The sequence below is a fragment of the Triticum urartu genome, chromosome 2A (assembly GCF_056163025.1).
Source record: "Triticum urartu cultivar PI428250 chromosome 2A, HENAU_Tu73, whole genome shotgun sequence".
Taxonomy (NCBI): Eukaryota; Viridiplantae; Streptophyta; class Magnoliopsida; order Poales; family Poaceae; genus Triticum; species Triticum urartu.
In genome coordinates this window covers 202,833,139-202,848,061 of record NC_141874.1, presented here as the reverse complement: position 1 = coordinate 202,848,061, position 14,923 = coordinate 202,833,139, and positions in this window count along the sequence as shown.

Here is a 14,923-nt window from a genome sequence, read left to right as displayed (position 1 = left end):
TACTTGGTAGATAAGAAGGCTGTCGACTTCAACAAAAGTATATTTGATATATGTGTGTTATTGATGTGTACCTTACTAGTACTCCTATTAGATACCGGTTCAGTTGCTAATATTGGTAACTCGAAACAAAAGCTACAGAATTAACGGAGACTAGCTAAGGGCGAGGTGACGATGTGTGTTGGAAGTGTTTCCAAGGTTGATGTGATCACCATCGCACGCTCCCTCTACCTTCGGGATTAGTGTTGAACCTAAATAAATGTTGTTTACATTGGTGTCTGCGTTGAGCATGAACATGATTAGATCATGTTTATTGCAATACGGTTATTCATTTAAGTCAGAGAATAATGGTTATTCTGTTTACATGAATAATACCTTCTATGGTCATGCACCCAATGTGAATGGTTTATTGAATCCCGGTTGTAGTTATACACATGTTCATAACATTGATGCCAAAAATTGTAGAGTTGATAATGATAGTACCACTTTCATGTGGCACTGCCGCTTAGGTCATATTGGTGTAAAGCGCATGAAAGAACATCCATGCTAATGGACTTTTGAAGTCACTTGATTTTGAATCACTTGACACATGCGAACCATGCCTCTTTGGCAAGATGACTAAAACCCCGTTCTTTGGAACAATGGAACGGGCAAGTGACTTGTTGGAAATCATACATGCTGATGTGTGCGGTCCGATGAGCGTTGACGCGCGTGGTGGATATCATTATTTTCTCACCTTCACCGGTGAATTGAGTAGATATGGGTATATTTACTTAATGAAGCATAAGTCTGAAATGTTTGAAAAGTTCAAGCAATTTCAGAGTTAAGTTGAGAATCATCGTAACAAGAAGATCAAGTTCCTTCGATCTGATCAAAGGGAAAGTATCTGAGTTATGAGTTTGGCAATCACTAAAGACAAGGTGGAATCGTTTCACAGTTGACGCCGCCTGGAACACCATAGCATGATGGTGTGTCCGAACGTCATAATCGAACCTTATTGGATATGGTGTATGACGTCTCTTACCAATCTACCGCTGTTTTGGGGGTTATGCATTAAAGACAATTACGTTCACTTTAAATAGGGCACCATCTAAGTCCGTGGAGACGACACCGTATGAACTATGGTTTGGCAAGAAACCAAAGTTGTTGTTTCTTAAGGTTTGGGGCTACGATGCTTATGTCGATAGGCTTCAGTCGGAAAAGCTCGAACCCAAAGCGGAAAATTGTGTCTTCATAGAATACCCAAACAAGATGATCGGGTATACCTTCTATCTTAGATCTGAGGGCAAAGTGTTTGTCGCTAAGAACAGGCCCTTTCTCGAGAAAGAGTTTCTCTCGAAAGAATTGAGTGGTAGGAAGATAGAACTTGATGAGGTTGTTGAACCTTCACTTCAACCAGAGAGTAGCGCATCACAGAAAGATGTTTCTGTGGCACTTACGTCACTTAAGGAGAAAGCTAATGATGATGATCATGAAGCTTCAGATCAAATTACTATCAAACATCGTAGGTCGACAAGGGTATGTACAACTTCTAAGTGGTAACCCTATCTTAAAGGTCATATTGTTGGACAACGATGAACCTGTTGGGGAACGTAGCAGAAATTCAAAAAATTTCTACGTATCACCAAGATCTATCTATGGAGAAACCAGCAACGAGGGGAAGGAGAGTGCATCTACATAACCTTGTAGATCGCTAAGCGGAAGCGTTCAAGTGAACGGGGTTGATGGAGTCGTACTCGTCGTGATTCAAATCACCGATGACCAAGTGTCGAACGCACGACACCTCCGCGTTCAACACACGTACAGCCCGGTGACGTCTCCCAAGCCTTGATCCAGCAAGGAGAGAGGGAGAGGTTGAGGAAGACTCCATCCAGCAGCAGCACAACGGCGTGGTGGTGATGGAGGAGCGTGGCAATCCTGCAGGGCTTCACCAAGCACCACAGAAGAGGAGGGAGAGAGAGATGCAGGGCTGCACCAACGAGATATCGAATCACGTGTGTTATGGGCAGCCCCCTAGGCCTCATATATATAGGGGAAGGGGAGGAGGCTGCGCCCCCTCTAGGGTTCCCACCCCTAGAGGGGCGGCAGCCCCAAACCCATCTAAGGGTGGCGGCCACAAGGGGGAGGAGAGGGAGGCGCAGGGTATATGGGCCTTAGGGCCCATCTGCCCTTAGGGTTTGCCCCCTCTCCCCTTCTAGGCACATGGGCCTTAGTGGGACTGGTGCCCTTGGCCCATGTAGACCAAGGAGCATTCCCTACAGCCCATGTGGCCCCCCGGGGCAGGTGGCCCCACTTGGTGGACCCCCGGGACCCTCCCGGTGGTCCCGGTACGTTACCGATAAACCCCGTAACTCTTCCGGTGACCAAAACAGGACTTCCCATATATAAATCTTTACCTCCGGACCATTCCGGAACTCCTCGTGACGTCTGGGATCTCATCCGGGACTCCGAACAACATTCGGTTACCACATACAAACTTCCTTTATAACCCTAGCGTCATCGAACCTTAAGTGTGTAGACCCTACGGGTTCGGGAGACATGCAGACATGACCGAGACGATCTCCGGTCAATAACCAACAGCAGGATCTGGATACCCATGTTGGCTCCCACATGTTCCACGATGATCTCATCGGATGAACCACGATGTCAAGGACTTAATCAATCCCGTATACAATTCCCTTTGTCTATCGATACGATACTTGCCCGAGATTCGATCGTCGGTATCCCGATACCTTGTTCAATCTCGTTACCGGCAAGTCTCTGTTACTCGTTCCGTAACACATCATCCCGTGATCAACTCCTTGATCACATTGTGCACATTATGATGATGTCCTACCGAGTGGGCCCAGAGATACCTCTCCGTCACACGGAGTGACAAATCCCAGTCTCGATTCGTGCCAACCCAACAGACACTTTCGGAGATACCCGTAGTGCACCTTTATAGTCACCCAGTTACGTTGTGAGGTTTGGTACACCCAAAGCACTCCTACGGTATCCGGGAGTTGCACAATCTCATGGTCTAAGGAAATGATACTTGACATTAGAAAAGCTTTAGCATACGAACTACACGATCTAGTGCTATGCTTAGGATTGGGTCTTGTCCATCACATCATTCTCCTAATGATGTGATCCCGTTATCAATGACATCCAATGTCCATGGTCAGGAAACCGTAACCATCTATTGATCAACGAGCTAGTCAACTAGAGGCTTACTAGGGACATGGTGTTGTCTATGTATCCACACATGTATCTGAGTTTCCTATCAATACAATTATAGCATGGATAATAAACGATTATCATGAACAAGGAAATACAATAATAACTAATTTATTATTGCCTCTAGGGCATATTTCCAACAGTCTCCCACTTGCACTAGAGTCAATAATCTAGTTCACATCGATATGTGATTAACACTCAAGGTCACATCCCCATGTGACTAACACCCAAAGAGTTTACTAGAGTCAACAATCTAGTTCACATTTACCATGTGATTAACACTCGATGAGTTCTGAGTTTGATCATGTTATGCTTGTGAGAGAGGTTTTAGTCAACGGGTCTGAACCTTTTCAGATCCGTGTGTGCTTTACAAATCTCTATGTCATCTCCTAGATGCAGCTACCACGTTCTATTTGGAGCTATTCCAAATAACTGTTCTACTATACGAATCCAGTTTACTACTCAGAATAATCTGGACTAGTGTCAAAGTTTGCATCGGCGTAACCCTTTACGACGAACTCTTTTACCACCTCCATAATCGAGAAAATTCCTTAGTCCACTAGTTACTAAGGATAACTTTGACCGCTGTCTTGTGATCCATTCTTGGATCACTCTTGTACCCCTTGACTGACTCATGGCAAGGCACACTTCAGGTGCGGTACACAGCATAGCATACTGTAGAGAGCCTATGATAAAAGCATAGGGGACGACCTTCGTCCTTTCTCTCTATTCTGCCGTGGTCGAGCTTTAAGTCTTAACTTCATACCTTACAACTCAGGCAAGAACTCCTTCTTTGACTGATCCATCTTGAACACCTTCAAGATCATGTCAAGGCATGTGCTCATTTGAAAGTACCATTAAGCGTTTTGATCTATCCTTATAGATCTTGATGCTCAATGCACAAGTAGCTTAATCCAGGCTTTCCATTGAAAAACACTTTCCAAATAACCCTATATGCTTTCCAGAAATTCTACGTCATTTCTGATCAACAATATGTCTACAACATATATTCATCAGAAATTCTATAGTGCTCCCACTCACTTCTTTGGAAATACAAGTTTCTCATAAACTTTGTATACACCCAAAACTTTGATCATATTATCAAAGCATACATTCCAACTCCGAGATGCTTACTCCAGTCCTTAGAAGGATAGCTGGAGCTTTGCACACTTGTTAGCATCTTTCAGGATTGACAAAACCTTCCGGTTGTATCACATACAACCTTTCCTCAAGAAAAATCGTCGAGGAAACAATGTTTTTGACATCCTATCTGCAAGATTTCATAAATAACGCAGTAACCGCTAATATAATTCCAACAGACTCTTAGCATCGCTACGAGTGAGAAAGTCTCACCGTAGTCAACTCCTTGAACTTGTCAGAAACTTCTTAACGATAAGTCGAGCTTTCTTAATGGTGACATTTACCATCATTGTCCGTCTTCCTTTTAAAATCCATCTGTACTCAACAGCCTTACGACCATCAAGTAGTTCTTCCAAAGTCTACACTTTGTTTTCATACATGGATCCTCTCTCGGATTTTATGGCCTCGAGCCATTTATCGGAATCCAGGCCCACCATCGCTTCTCCATAGCTCGTAGGTTCATTGTTGTCTAGCAACATGACTTCTAAGACAGGATTACGTACCACTCTGAAGTAGTACGCATCCTTGTCATCCTACGAGGTTTGGGAGTGACTTGATCTGAAGTTTCATGATCACTATCATAAGCTTCCACTTCAATTGGTGTAGGTGCCACAGGAACAACTTCCTGTGCCCTGCCACACACTAGTTGAAGAGACGGTTCAATAACCTCATCAAGTATCCACCATCCTCCCACTCAATTCTTTCGAGAGAAACTTTTCCTCGAGAAAGGACCCGATTCTAGAAACAATCCCTTATTGCTTTCGGATCTGAGACAGGAGGTATACCCAACTGTTTTGGGTGTCCTATGAAGATGCATTTATCCGCTTTGGGTTCGAGCTTATCAGCCTGAAACTTTTTCATATAAGTGTCGCAGCCCCAAACTTTTAAGAAATGACAGCTTAGGTTTCTCTAAACCATAGTTCATACGGTGTCTTCTCATTGGAATTACGTGGTGCCCTATTTAAAGTGAATGTGGTTGTCTCTAATGCCTAACCCATAAACTATCGTGGTAATTCGATAAGAGACATCATGGTATGCATCATATCCAATAGGGTGCAGTTATGATGTTCGGACACACCATCACACTATGGTGTTCCAGGCTGTATCAGTTGTGAAACAATTTCCACAATGTCTTAATTCTGTGCCAAACTCGAAATTCAGATATTCATCTCTATGATCATATCATAGATATTTTATCCTCTTGTCACGACGATCTTTCAACTTCACCCTGAAATTATTTGAACCTTTCAATAATTCAGACTCGTGATTCATCAAGTAAATATACTCAACATCTACTCAAATCATCTGTGAAGTAAGAACATAACGATATCCACTACATGCCTCAGCACTCATTGGACTGCACACATCAAAATGTATTACTTCCAACAAGTTGCTTTCTAGTTCCATTTTACTGAAACCGAGGCTTTCAGTCATCTTGCCCATGTGGTATGATTTGCATGTCTCAAGTGATTCAAAATCAAGTGAGTCCAAACGGTCCATTTGCATGGAGTTTCTTCATGCATATACACCAATAGGCTTGGTTCGCATGTCTCAAACTTTTCAAAACGAGTGAGTCCAAAGATCCATCAACATGGAGCTTCTTCATGCGTTTTATACCGATATGACTTACGTGGCAGTGCCACAAGTAGGTGGTACTATCATTACTATCTTTTGGCATGAACATGTGTATCACTACGATCGAGATTCAATAAACCATTCATTTTAGGTGTAAGACCATTGAAGGTATTATTCAAATAAACAGAGTAACCATTATTCTCCTTAAATGAATAACCGTATTGCGATAGACATAATCCAATCATGTCTATGATCAACGCAAACACCAAACTCGATGGTAGAGGGAGCGTGCGATGCTTGATCATATCAACCTTGGAAACACTTCCAACACATGTCGTCAGCTCACCTTTAGCTAGTCTCCGTTTATTCCGTAGCTTTTATTTCGAGTTACTAACATTTAGCAACCGAACTGGTATCTAATACCCTGGTGCTACTAGGAGTACTAGTAAAGTACACATCAACATAGTGTATATCCAATATACTTCTATCGACCTTGCCAGCCTTCTCATCTACCAAGTATCTAGGGTAATTCTGCTCCAGTGGCTGTTCCCCTTATTACAGAAGCACTTAGTCTCGGGTTTGGGTTCAACCTTGGGTTTCTTCACTAGAGCAGCAGCTGAATTGCCGTGTCATGAAGTATCCGTTCTTGCCCTTGCCCTTCTTGAAACTAGTGGTTTCACTAACCATCAACAATTGGTGCTCCTTCTTGATTTCTACTTTCGCGGTGTCAAACATCGCGAATATCTCAAGGATCATCATATATGTCCCTGATACATTATAGTTCATCACGAAGCTCTAGCAGCTTGGTGGTAATGACTTCAGAGAAACATCACTATCTTATCTAGAAGATCAACTCCCACCTTATTCAAATGATTGTTGTACTCAGACAATCTGAGCACAAGCTCAACAATTGAGCTTTTCTCCCTTAGTTTGCAGGCTAAGAAAATCGTCGGAGGTCTTATACCTCTTGACGTGGGCACGAGCTTGAAATCCCAATTTCAGCCCTCAAAACATCTCATATGTTTTGCGACGTTTCAAAATCGTCTTCGGTGCCTCAACTCTATACCGTTTAACTGAACTATCATGTAGTTATCAAAACGTGTATGTCAGATGTTCGCAACATCCACAGACAACGTTCGAGGTTCAGCACACTGAGCGGTGCATTAAGGACATAAGCCTTCTAAGAAGCAATGAGGACAATCCTCAGTTTACGGACCTAGTCCGCACAATTGCTACTATCAACTTTCAACTAATTTTTTTCTCTAGGAACATATCTAAATAGTAGAACTGAAGCGCGAGCTACGACATAATTTGCAAAGATCTTTTGACTATGTTCAGGATAATTAAGTTCATCTTATGAACTCCCACTCAGATAGACATCCCTCTAGTCATCTAAGTGATTACATGATCCGAGTCAACTAGGCCGTGTCCGATCATCACGTGAGACGGACTAGCCAACGTCGGTGAACATCTTCATGTTGATCGTATCTACCATACGACTCATGCTCGACCTTTCGGTCTTCTGTGTTACGAGGCCATGTCTGTACATGCTAGGCTCGTCAAGTCAACCTAAGTGTTTGCATGTGTTACGAGGCCATGTCTGTACATGCTAGGCTCGTCAACACCTGTTGTATGTGAACGTAAGGATCCATCACACCCGATCATCACGGCGTGCTTAGAAACGACGAACTGTAGCAACGGTGCACAGTTAGGGGAGAACACTTCTTGAAATTTTAATGAGGGATCATCTTATTTACTACCGTCGTTCTAAGAAAATAAGATGTATAAACATGATAAACATCACATGCAATCAAATAATAGTGACATGATATGGCCAATATCATATAGCTCCTTTGATCTCCATCTTGGGGCTCCATGATCATCATCGTCACCGGCATGACACCATGATCTCCATCATCGTGTCTCCATGAAGTTGGCACGTCATCTATTACTTCTACTACTACAGCTAACGGTTAGCAATAAAGTAAAGTTATTACATGACGTTTATGTTGACACGCAGGTCATAAATAAATAAAGACAACTCCTATGGCTCCTGCCGGTTGTCATATTCATCGACATGCAAGTCGTGATTCCTATTACAAGAACATGATCAATCTCATACATCACATATATCATTCATCACATCCTTTGGCCATATCACATCACATCGCATACCCTGCAAAAACAAGTTAGACGTCCTCTAATTGTTGTTTGCATGTTTTACGTGGCTGCTATGGGTTTCTAGCAAGAACGTTTCTTACCTACGCAAAGACCACAACGTGATATGCCAATTGCTATTTACCCTTCATAAGGACCCTTTTCATCGAATCCGATCTGACTAAAGTGGGAGAGACAGACACCCGCCAGCCACCTTATGCAACTAGTGCATGTTTGTCGGTGGAACCGGTCTCACGTAAGAGTACGTGTAAGGTTGGTCCGGGCCGCTTCATCCCACGATGCCGCCGAATCAAGATAAGACTAGTAACGGCAAGCATATTGAACAAAATCAACGCCCACAACTACTTTGTGTTCTACTCGTGCATAGAATCTACACGATAGACCTGGCTCATGATGCCACTGTTGGGGAACGTAGCAGAAATTCAAAAAATTTCTACGTATCACCAAGATCTATCTATGGAGAAACCAGCAACGAGGGGAAGGAGAGTGCATCTACATACCCTTGTAGATCGCTAAGCGGAAGCGTTCAAGTGAACGGGGTTGATGGAGTCGTACTCGTCGTGATTCAAGTCACCGATGACCAAGTGCCGAACGCACGGCACCTCCGCGTTCAACACACGTACAGCCCGGTGACGTCTCCCAAGCCTTGATCCAGCAAGGAGAGAGGGAGAGGTTGAGGAAGACTCCATCCAGTAGCAGCACAACGGCGTGGTGGTGATGGAGGAGCGTGGCAATCCTGCAGGGCTTCACCAAGCACCATAGAAGAGGAGGGAGAGAGAGATGCAGGGCTGCACCAACGAGATATCGAATCACGTGTGTTATGGGCAGCCCCCTAGGCCTCATATATATAGGGGAAGGGGAGGAGGCTGCGCCCCCTCTAGGGTTCCCACCCCTAGAGGGGCGGCAGCCCCAAACCCATCTAAGGGTGGCGGCCACAAGGGGGAGGAGAGGGAGGCGCAGGGTATATGGGCCTTAGGGCCCATCTGCCCTTAGGGTTTGCCCCCTCTCCCCTTCTAGGCGCATGGGCCTTAGTGGGACTGGTGCCCTTGGCCCATGTAGACCAAGGAGCATTCCCTACAGCCCATGTGGCCCCCCGGGGCAGGTGGCCCCACTTGGTGGACCCCCGGGACCCTCCCGGTGGTCCCGGTACGTTACCGATAAACCCTGAAACTCTTCCGGTGACCAAAACAGGACTTCCCATATATAAATCTTTACCTCCGGACCATTCCGGAACTCCTCGTGACGTCCGGGATCTCATCTGGGACTCCGAACAACATTCGGTTACCACATACAAACTTCCTTTATAACCCTAGCGTCATCGAACCTTAAGTGTGTAGACCCTACGGGTTCGGGAGACATGCAGACATGACCGAGACGATCTCCGGTCAATAACCAACAGCGGGATCTGGATACCCATGTTGGCTCCCACATGTTCCACGATGATCTCATCGGATGAACCACGATGTCAAGGACTTAATCAATCCCGTATACAATTCCCTTTGTCTATCGATACAATACTTGCCCGAGATTCGATCGTCGATATCCCGATACCTTGTTCAATCTCGTTACCGGCAAGTCTCTGTTACTCGTTCCGTAACACATCATCCCGTGATCAACTCCTTTATCACATTGTGCACATTATGATGATGTCCTACCGAGTGGGCCCAGAGATACCTCTCCGTCACACGGAGTGACAAATCCCAGTCTCGATTCGTGCCAACCCAACAGACACTTTCAGAGATACCCGTAGTGCACCTTTATAGTCACCCAGTTACGTTGTGACGTTTGGTACACCCAAAGAACTCCTACGGTATCCGGGAGTTGCACAATCTCATGGTCTAAGGAAATGATACTTGACATTAGAAAAGCTTTAGCATACGAACTACATGATCTAGTGCTATGCTTAGGATTGGGTCTTGTCCATCACATCATTCTCCTAATGATGTGATCCCGTTATCAATGACATCCAATGTCCATGGTCAGGAAACCGTAACCATCTATTGATCAACGAGCTAGTCAACTAGAGGCTTACTAGGGACATGGTGTTGTCTATGTATCCACACATGTATCTGAGTTTCCTATCAATACAATTATAGCATGGATAATAAACGATTATCATGAACAAGGAAATACAATAATAACTAATTTATTATTGCCTCTAGGGCATATTTCCAACAGAACCTATGAGCTATGAAGAAGTGATGGTGGGCCCGAATTCCAACAAATGGCTAGAAGCCATGAAATCCGAGATAGGATCCATGTATGAGAACAAAGTATGGACTTTGGTGGACTTGCCCGATGAACGGCAAGCCATTGAGAATAAATGGATCTTCAAGAAGAAGACAGACGCTGATGGTAATGTCACCATTTGTGAAGCTCGACTTGTCTCAAAGAATTTTCCGACAAGTTCAAGGAGTTGACTATGATGAGACTCTCTCAATCATAGCGATGCTAAAGTCTGTTAGAACTATGTTAGCAGTTGCTGCATTTTCATTTATGAAATCAGGCAGATGGATGTCAAAACAAAGTTTCCTTGACGGTTTACGTGAGGAAAGGTTGTATGTGATGCAACCAAAAGGTTTTTGTCAATCCTAAGGATGCTAAAAGGTATGCAAACTCCAGCGATCCTTCTATGGACTGGAGCAAGCATCTCGGAGTTGGAACATACGCTTTGATGAGGCGATCAAAGCATTTGGGTTTATGCAAAGTTTGCAAGAAACTTGTATTTGCAAGAAAGTGAGTGGGAGCACTACAACATTTCTGATAGGTATATATGGATGACATATTGTTGATCGGAAATGATGTAGAATTTCTAGAAAGCATAAAGGGTTGTTTGAGTGGAGTTTTTCAAAGGAAGACCTGTGTAAAACTGTTTACATGTTGGGTATCAAGATCTATAGAGATAGATCAAGACGCCCGATATGACTTTCACAGAGCACATACCTTGACATGATCTTGAAGGAGTTCAAGATGGATCAGTCAAAGAAGGAGTTCTTGCCTGAGTTGTGAGGTGTGAAGTTAAGACTTGAAGCTCGACCACAACAGAAGAAAGAGAAAGGACGAAAGTCGTCCCCTATGCCTTAGCCATAGGCTCTATACGATATGCCATGCTGTGTACCGCGATGTGCCTTGCCACGTGTCTGGCAAGGGGGTACAAGAGTAATCCAGGAGTGGATCATTGGACAACGGTCAAAATTGTTCTTAGGAATGAGGAAATGTTTCTCGGTTATGGAGGTGATAAAAAGTTCGGCGTAAAGGGTTACATCGATGTAAGCTTTAACACCTATCCGGATGACTCTGAGTAGCAAACCGGATACGTATAGTGGAGAAACCATTTGGAATGGCTCCAAGTGGAGCATAGTAGCAACATCTACAATATGAAATCGAGATTTGCGAAGAACACATGGATCTGAATGTTGCAGACCCATTGACTAAAACCTCTCTCGTAAGCATAACATGATCAAACCCTAGAACTCATTGAGTGTTAATCACATGGTGATGTGAACTAGATTATTGACTCTAGTAAACTCATGGGTGTTAATCACATGGCAATGTGAGCTAGATTATTGACTCTAGTAAACTCTTCAGGTGTTAGTCACATGGCGATGTGAACTATGAGTGTTAATCACATAACGATGTGAACTAGATTATTGACTCTAGTGCAAGTGGGAGACTGTTGGAAATATGCCCTAGAGGCAATAATAAAATGGTTATTATTATATTTCCTTGTTCATGATAATTTTCTATTGTTCATGCTATAATTGTATTAACCAGAAACCGTAATACATGTGTGAATACATAGATCGTAATATGTCCCTAGTAAGCCTCTAGTTGACTAGCTCGTTGATCAATAGATGGTCATGGTTTCCTGACCATGGACATTGGATGTCATTGGTAACGGGATCACATCATTGGGAGAATGATGTGATGGACAAGACCCAATCTTAAGCGTAGCACAAGATCATGTAGTTCGTTTGCTAAAGCTTTTCTAATGTCAAGTATCATTTCCTTAGACCATGAGATTGTGCAACTCCCGGATACCGTAGGAATGCTTTGGGTGTACCAAACGTCACAACGTAACTGGGTGGCTATAAAGGTGCATTACAGGTATCTCCGAAAGTGTCTATTGGGTTGGCATGAATCGAGACTGGGATTTGTCACTCCGTATGACGGAGAGGTATCTCTGGGCCCACTCGGTAATGCATCATCATAATGAGCTCAATGTGACTAAGGAGTTGGTCACGAGATCATGCATTACAGAACGAGTAAAGAGACTTGCCAGTAACGATATTGAACAAGGTATAGAGATACCGACGATCGAATCTCGGGCAAGTAACATACCGATAGACAAAGGGAATTGTATACGGGATTGATTGAATCCTCGACATCGTGGTTTATCCAATGAGATCATCGTGGAACATGTAGGAGCCAACATGGGTATCCAGATCCCGCTGTTGGTTATTGCCAGAGAGATGTCTCGGTCATGTCTACATGGTTCCCGAACCCGTAGGGTCTACACACTCAAGGTTCGGTGACGCTAGAGTTGTTATGGGAAATAGTATGTGGTTACCGAAGGTTGTTCGGAGTCCCGAATGAGATCCCGGACATCACGAGGAGTTCCGGAATGGTCTGGGGGTGAAGATCGATATATTGGACGAAGGGTATTGGAGTCCGGAATTGTTCCGCGGGTACCGGGTAACGACCAGCGTGTCCGAAAGGGGTTTCGGAGGCCCCGACAAGCGTTGGGGGGCCTTATGGGCCAAGGGGAGGGGGCACATCAGCCCACTAAGGGGCCGAGCGCCCCTCCCACCCCATCTCATGTAACTTGGAGAGGTGGGGGCGCCTCCCCTAGGGCAGCCACCCCTCCCGGCTTGGGGGCAAGTTTCCTAGGGGTGGGGCGCCCAAACCCATCTAGGGTTTCCCCTATGGCCACTGCCCCTCCCCTAGGGAACCCTAGGGCGCCTCCTCCTCCCCCTTCCCCTTATATATATTGAGGGAGAGAGAGGGCAGCTGCACCCTTCCCCTGGCGCAGCCCCTTCCCCTCTCCTACACCTCCTTCTCCTCCGTAGCGCTTGGCGAAGCCCTGCCGGAGAACCACGAGCTCCATCACCACCACGCCGTCGTGCTGTCGAAGTTCTCCCTCAACTTCTCCTCTCTCCTTGCTGGATCAAGAAGGAGGAGACGTTCCCGGGCTGTACGTGTGTTGAACGCGGAGGCGCTGTTGTTCGGCGCTTAGATCGGAATCGACCGCGATCTGAATCGCTGCATGTACGACTCCACCAACCGCGTTCTTTCCGCTTAGCGATCTTCAAGGATATGAAGATGCACTCTCTCTCTCTCTCATTGCTAGTATCTCGTAGATTGATCTTGGTGACACATAGGAAATTTTTGAATTATTGCTACGTTCCCCAACAGTTCCAACCATCATATTTGACCGAGATTCAGATTTGATAGGTGTCAGGATACCACAGACTCAGGATGCCTGGGAAGAAAAAGGGTGCGACACAAATTGACGAGATGACATTGTAATATTCTCAGGAAATGAACTATGGAAGCAAGTTCCGAATCATGAGTTCATCAATAACCCAAGGAGAGGATGAGGAGGTGGCTGATGAACTCAGCGACAATTAATCAAGATTTCCAAAGGATGGATTCCCACCAGTATTCGAACAAGGAGATAACATTTGTCAGATCAAAATATATAATGAGGTATGCTCGAGGAAAACATAGACAGTTAATCATTGATTGAAAGGTGCACCCGACATATGGGCTTAGGTAGCATGATCAATGTTAGAATGGTGATTCGATAACCAATGGTCTAAGAATGACATATCGACCATTAACTTCAAAGCAATAGGGTTGCTAAAAGTTTTGAAGTCGCACATCATAGTTCAATTGTCGGTTTTCTGGTTAGAAACAACAGGGGACCAAGGACTGAACAGATATGGCAAGAAGTATCACCTGTATCAAGATCTCTTAAGAGGTGGTGAAATCCTCACGACTTTCTTGACATAAAAGATGATAATACTTCCAAGGTAAAGAAGAACAACTGCTGGGTAGCAAGGATCTCAAGGTATAACACAAAATACGAACAATTTTGTGTTGAACGAAAGTCAATAAAGGGGTTGATGATAACACAAATCATCGAGGGGCAAGGATGGTAATACCCATCAAGAATCCGATATATATCTTGGAAGAGCTTAGGATGTTGATGATGATCACGACACAGTTGTCGAGAGATGTCATGAAGATGTAATCGATAGGCGATGCCATCAAGTCAAATGATGATGAAGCAAAAGGTTATGGGAACCAAGGGTACAACATAAACCCGAAATCAAGTTTGATGTTCAAGGAGAAATGATATGACGAGGAAGTTCTACGTAAGATTAGCTCATCGTCGAAAATTCACTCCAAGAAGAAGGGCCAGGTAGCATAGTTTAAAATTTTGCACGATAATGATATGGCCAATCAGGCTAGGAATGACTTGAAGGGTTATTAAACTCATAAGCAACGAAAATTACTTAGAGTTAATGAATCGAATTACGGACTCGATTCACTATTCGGTGTTCTCGGTTGACGACAACCCAGAACCTAGGAACAATTGGATCCGGTGAGTAATAATAGTTGATGAAGAACCCATAAGAAGTTATGATGTTCCATGATATTCCCGAGATACCAGGGTGTAATACTCGATGCTAGATCAAAGTAAAGGTTGGACTGGTGTATTGATCCACACAAGACAAGTGCTTAAACTTGCCCGAGAAATGGGATCAAAGAAGAACATATGGTCGGAACCACGGGTGCAAGGATCAATTCA